The sequence below is a fragment of the Mirounga leonina genome, unplaced genomic scaffold (assembly GCF_011800145.1).
Source record: "Mirounga leonina isolate KUSES-001 unplaced genomic scaffold, KU_Mleo_1.0 Mir_172, whole genome shotgun sequence".
In the NCBI taxonomy this organism is placed as follows: domain Eukaryota; kingdom Metazoa; phylum Chordata; class Mammalia; order Carnivora; family Phocidae; genus Mirounga; species Mirounga leonina.
The window spans coordinates 4,400,036-4,405,237 of NW_023270442.1; the positions used below are offsets into that span (position 1 = coordinate 4,400,036).

The 5,202-nt window shown below is 34.8% G+C and overlaps 1 pseudogene; it reads right to left on the reverse strand.

Moving 5' to 3' along the window:
• Window positions 1–1,833: 1,833 nt before the first annotated feature.
• Window positions 1,834–2,289, reverse strand: LOC118018873 (annotated as a pseudogene).
• Between the last annotated feature and the right edge of the window lie 2,913 nt (window positions 2,290–5,202).

Consider the following 5,202-nt stretch of genomic DNA (forward strand, 5'->3'; position numbering starts at 1 on the left):
TAATTTAGAAAGACAAACTTGTGAGGTCAAATGACTACAGAATTTTTTTTTTCTTAACTTAGCAAATTAATTTTAATTGTCCATAAAATGTACTCACATCTCATGTCAGCCAGAGGTGAATAAAGTATAACTAAGAAAAAAAAATAGTAGTTTGAATTAAATTTTTTATTTAAAAATCCAGCACTATTTTGGATCTTTGACAAATATTGTAAAGTTGATGAACATTAGGTATGAAGGCCATTGGGGGCCTAGATGTAACTATATAAAAAGTTACAATTACAAATGGAATGGCCCTATATTAATGTAAGCTGCATTTCAGTTCTTATCCTACTGAGATTCTTAACTGGAAAAGTGGGGAAGTGGGGAAGCATTTAATGGCATTGTATTTGGAGGAACACTAGCTCCCTTCATTATAATGAAATGTCAGTCCTAGAGCTATTTCCACCAGGGAAATGGCTTCATACTCATTTGTAATGGCAGCAGGGAACCCAAGTGTGGCCATTCAGACACATGCCACTATTTCAGTGAGAAATAGAATACAACAAGATGTACCATCCTGATAAAACACTGCTCCCTACTGAATTTTTAGAGAAGATATAGATCTAATTTCCCAGGGGAAGAACATTATCTTCCTATAAGTAGTATTCTCACCTGAAAAAAAAAAATGCGGAAATTAATGGAAAGCTAAAATTTAAAATTCAAGACATGCTTTTTGATTAGGCTAAACTGGAAATCTACAAGAAGTAGTTGTCATATGATGCTTCTAATTAGAGCCTGAATAAACAAATACAATTTTATAAAAACTTTGAATTTTTTTTATAAAACCTTTGAAATTTGATAGCACTTTTATTTTCATGATTTTGCAGATTGAGAAAAAATATTTTTGAATAAAAATCACCTTTGAATTTTCCTAATTCATGTTTCTAAGGTCACTTTTTATTTTGCAAAATTTTACAGTGGTTTTTAATGTCATATGGATTTTCTTAAGGGTTATGCACAGGGGTCACTATGCCCTTGCTGTGTGAGTGTATTTTGATTATTTATTCTTTCCAATATTTTGGAAAGAATAGCTATATTTTTCTTTACCTAAATGTTAATATTATGAAGGGCAGCAGAATGTGTCATTCCAAAATATGCCTCTTTGATATAAGGATTATTTTGAGCTGATCTGAGAAACAGTAGACACAGGAGAAGCTCTGAAACTAGAGTAGAAGTCATCCCTTTTATCCGGACAACTTGTATTTATAGAGGGTATGTCCTTGTAAACATATCTTCCTATCTGTAACAGGAGAAGAAAGATGATTCTAAATCACATGAGACCCTTATCAATAAAGAAGGCATACACAAGTCTGCATAACAAGACTTACTCTTGTTTACCTTACTTTTCCTGATAAGGACAACCTTTTCTCTTTTGTCTTTGGCTGAATATGGTATGTATGTATGCATTTATTACAAAAATCATCTCTGTTTTATTTATTCTACAGAGTAATGATTTAAACTGAATACATTCAGGCACAGTAAATATATGACATGAAAAGCAGTTGTATCAGAAGAGGTGTCAGAAAAATAGCAACTCATCTGACACATAATAACTAGAAAATATTTTTCTGTCTGGTCATTTAAGTGTTACAAATCCTGAGAATGTTATACACTGGACCAACTAGGTACTACCTATAATTAAATCTTGCTTGTAAATCATCTGTTAAAAAAATGCTCTGAGGTACAAATCACCTATGTATTAAACAAGAGTCTTACATTTTACAAAGAATTTAAACAAATATATCAAACAATTAAAGTTAAGTGACTTAAAATAGCTATTGGGTTCAAGGTTAACTAGTCCATGATTTCCTGTAAATTGGGGTTTTCCATTGCAGTGCCACTCCCTCTTTGTCATTTGTCTACCTGATGATGTCTTCCTCTGCCGAGTGGGCTCTTTCAGAAATGCAGATTTGCAACTTACCTTTAACTGGTAAAAACCACTGAGGTTTTACTCTTAAGCACAGCCCACTAAGGGTTGCCAAAGAGCAGTGAGGTACTGTTGGCCTGAACCTGATAATAACCGAATAGTCATTGTTGTTTCTCTCCTGAACCTCCACACTTCTTTCCATTACCACGTCGAGTTCTTTGAAAGTATTGGGCTTCTCTGGGTCCTAGATTTAATCAAATCATAACTTCTAGCACTTTCTCTTCCATGATCCAGGGCTGCCAGGCAGCTCACCACTCAAAGAGGCTGGAGAACCAGTGGACTCTGCTCAGAGTCCAGGAGAGCAGCCTGGACACCTGCTCCATTCTCATGCTCCACCATCCCTGGCAACTGTCCCACCTGAGCCACCACCTGCTCTCTTGAATATGATATTTAAGCTGGTGGTTTAGAACACCTCAGAGAGTTACACATTTTTCCCCTGGGTATTTCCCATGTATATAGAGGTATACATGGTAACAAACTTCTGTTTCTCTTGTTAATCTGTCTTTTATTACAAGAATCTCAGCCAAGAATTCAGAAGGGCAGAGAGAAAATTACTTTCCCCTCCTATAGTTATTAAATAACTAAGCAGGAACATGCTTTTTAATTTACAGTGTTCTTTTAAATATACTGTTAATTTTTAGTTTGTGTCCTAATCCTAGTATTATCAACTAATTTTATGGTTAAGGAAACAGATTTACTAAGTTTTAACTCACAGCTATTATATAAAATCAAAATATTTTTTTTCTAAATTTGAATTTAGTGAAGAGTACTTATACCTTTTATTTTTTATTTAGGTATTTATAATAGGTAATTTTTATTTTATTTTATTTTTCTTAGAGAGAGAGAGAGTGGGAGGAGAGTAGCAGGAGAGTGAGAGAGAGAATCTTTTTCTTTTCTTTTTTTTTTATTTAAATTCAATTAACCAAAATATAGAACACCATTAGTTGCATATGTAGAGTTCAGTAAATCAGTTTATATAACACCCAGTGTTCATCACATCATGGGGCCTTCTTAGGAGTGAGAGAATCAGAAATTACATTCTTAGATGGCCATAAAATATGTAGTTCTTAGCATTCATATAAATTCAATCTACGTGATATCTGAAAGGATTTTTGAAAGCCACTGGTAAATTTCCTGTTAAAACTCCAGAAGAGAGGACTGTCTTCTCTCTTATTGCATAATTTGATTACTGAATGCCCACTTTTCTCTTTTTCTTATTGATAGTGATATCTGATAACTCTCCATAACATCTGCTCCTTCATTCATCTTTGTTTATTCTATGTGTGGTAAAAATTAATTTATTTATGACATATTTCAAATATATGTCATCATTTCCACTTAACTTTAACGTCAAACCATTCCTTTTTTTAAGACTATTATTGACAATCTAAGTATTTGAGTTCTTATGAAGGAAATAAATAACAAAAGAAAAAAATTAGTTACCACAGTTTACAAGAACTGCCAAGATCCTGAGAAAGTACACTTTGTAGTTTTGCCTTTTTGACTTTTAGAAAGTCAAGAACATTTTATTCTTTAATCCCCCCACCCAATAAATGTCTTCTAGAGAAATAAATCATAACTTGCTTATAAAATTCTGAAATGCTTAACAATAACTCCAATATATTAACAAGAATGTTTATTATAAATTGAGGAAAGATGCCATAGCAAGAGAACTTTAAAGAACATGTGGCTTTCGGGGCGCCTGGGTGGCTCAGTTGCTTAATCATCTGCCTTTGGCTCGGGTCATCATCCCAGGGTCCTGGGATCAAGCCCCACATCATGCTCCCTGCTTGGCGGGAAGCCAGCTTCTTGCTCTCCCACTCCCCCTGCTTGTGTTCCCTCTCTCGCTGTCTCTCTCTCTGTCAAATAAATAAATAAAACTAAAAAAAAAAAAAAGAACATGTGGCTTTCCTACCAGTCACTTCAGAATGAAGTAAAATTGCTAAGGTCCATGAGTCTGTTCAAATGAGATGCCTTTCTCTAACTTGACCAAAGTGAATGGTGTGTATAATTGTTCTATTGAACTTAGTCAGTAATTGCTATTTGAGCAACATATAAAGAAATGAAAATAAAACTTTGGGAAGCAAAAACATCTCAGAGCATCTTGTCAAAAAAGAAATAACAGGCTGAAAATAGAATCTCTCGCCACCACCTCAACAAACCAAGGCTTGACTGCAATTTCAGCCACTCCTAGGGATGTGACTTTTTAACCAGTCAATCTGGAATTACCTGATCAACTCTAGTGAGATAATTTGTCTGATAGACACCCTTTCCCCAAAAGAAGGTGACCTTACCTGGTATAATCCTTTCTTTATGACTTCCTTGTCCCATCCACTTTCTGCCTTTAAAAACCTATTTTGCACAGTTCTTTGGAGCCTCTTTCTACTTCCTAGACTGGATACTACTCTATTTGTGAATTGTTGAATACAGACAATTAAATTTTCAAATTTAGTCAGTTGAATTTTGTTGTTTAACAGTGTGAAAGAAAGCAGACCTTTCTCAAAGTAATTAGGTGTTGGTGGTGCCTGGGTGGCTCAGTCATTAAGGGGCTGCTTTCGGCTCAGGTCGTGATCCCAGGGTCCTGAGATTGAGCCCCGTGTCTGGGCTCCCTGCTCTGCAGGGAGCCTGCTTCTCCCTCTCTCACTCCCCCTGCCTGTGTTCTCTCTCTAGCTGTCTCTCTCTCTCTGTCAAATAAACAAATAAAATCTTTAAAAAAAAAAAGTAATTAGATGTTATAAAGGAACAAAAGAGATTTTTCCTTTTATTTATTTTTTATTTTTATTTTTATTATTATTATTATTATTTTTTTTTTTTTTTGCTTTTTGGTTTTATCCTTCTAGGTTCTTGGCTGGGTCTCTGTCACAGGAGATTAACAAGAGAAAAATCAACAGAAGTGTGTTAACATGTATGTCTCATATATACATGAGAGAAACTCAGAGATGTGTTAACTCTAAGGGGTGTTTAGATCTTAGGCTTATATACTATTGTCAACTAAAGAAAAGAGATTTGGGGCTTCTGGGTAGGTGAGACAACTTGTGGGAAGGTGATGGGGCAAAGTGTGGTAAACGAGAGTAAGTTTTGATAGATATTTCAGTGCCTTCTCCATTGATAAATCTCTTGTGATTAAATCATCCTTGTCTACCTGGTACAGAGACAGACACATTTACAAGAGGAGATTTCCCTTATAAATGTAAATTTCCCTCAAAAAGGGAAAGTATGGGCTATCTTCAGAATTT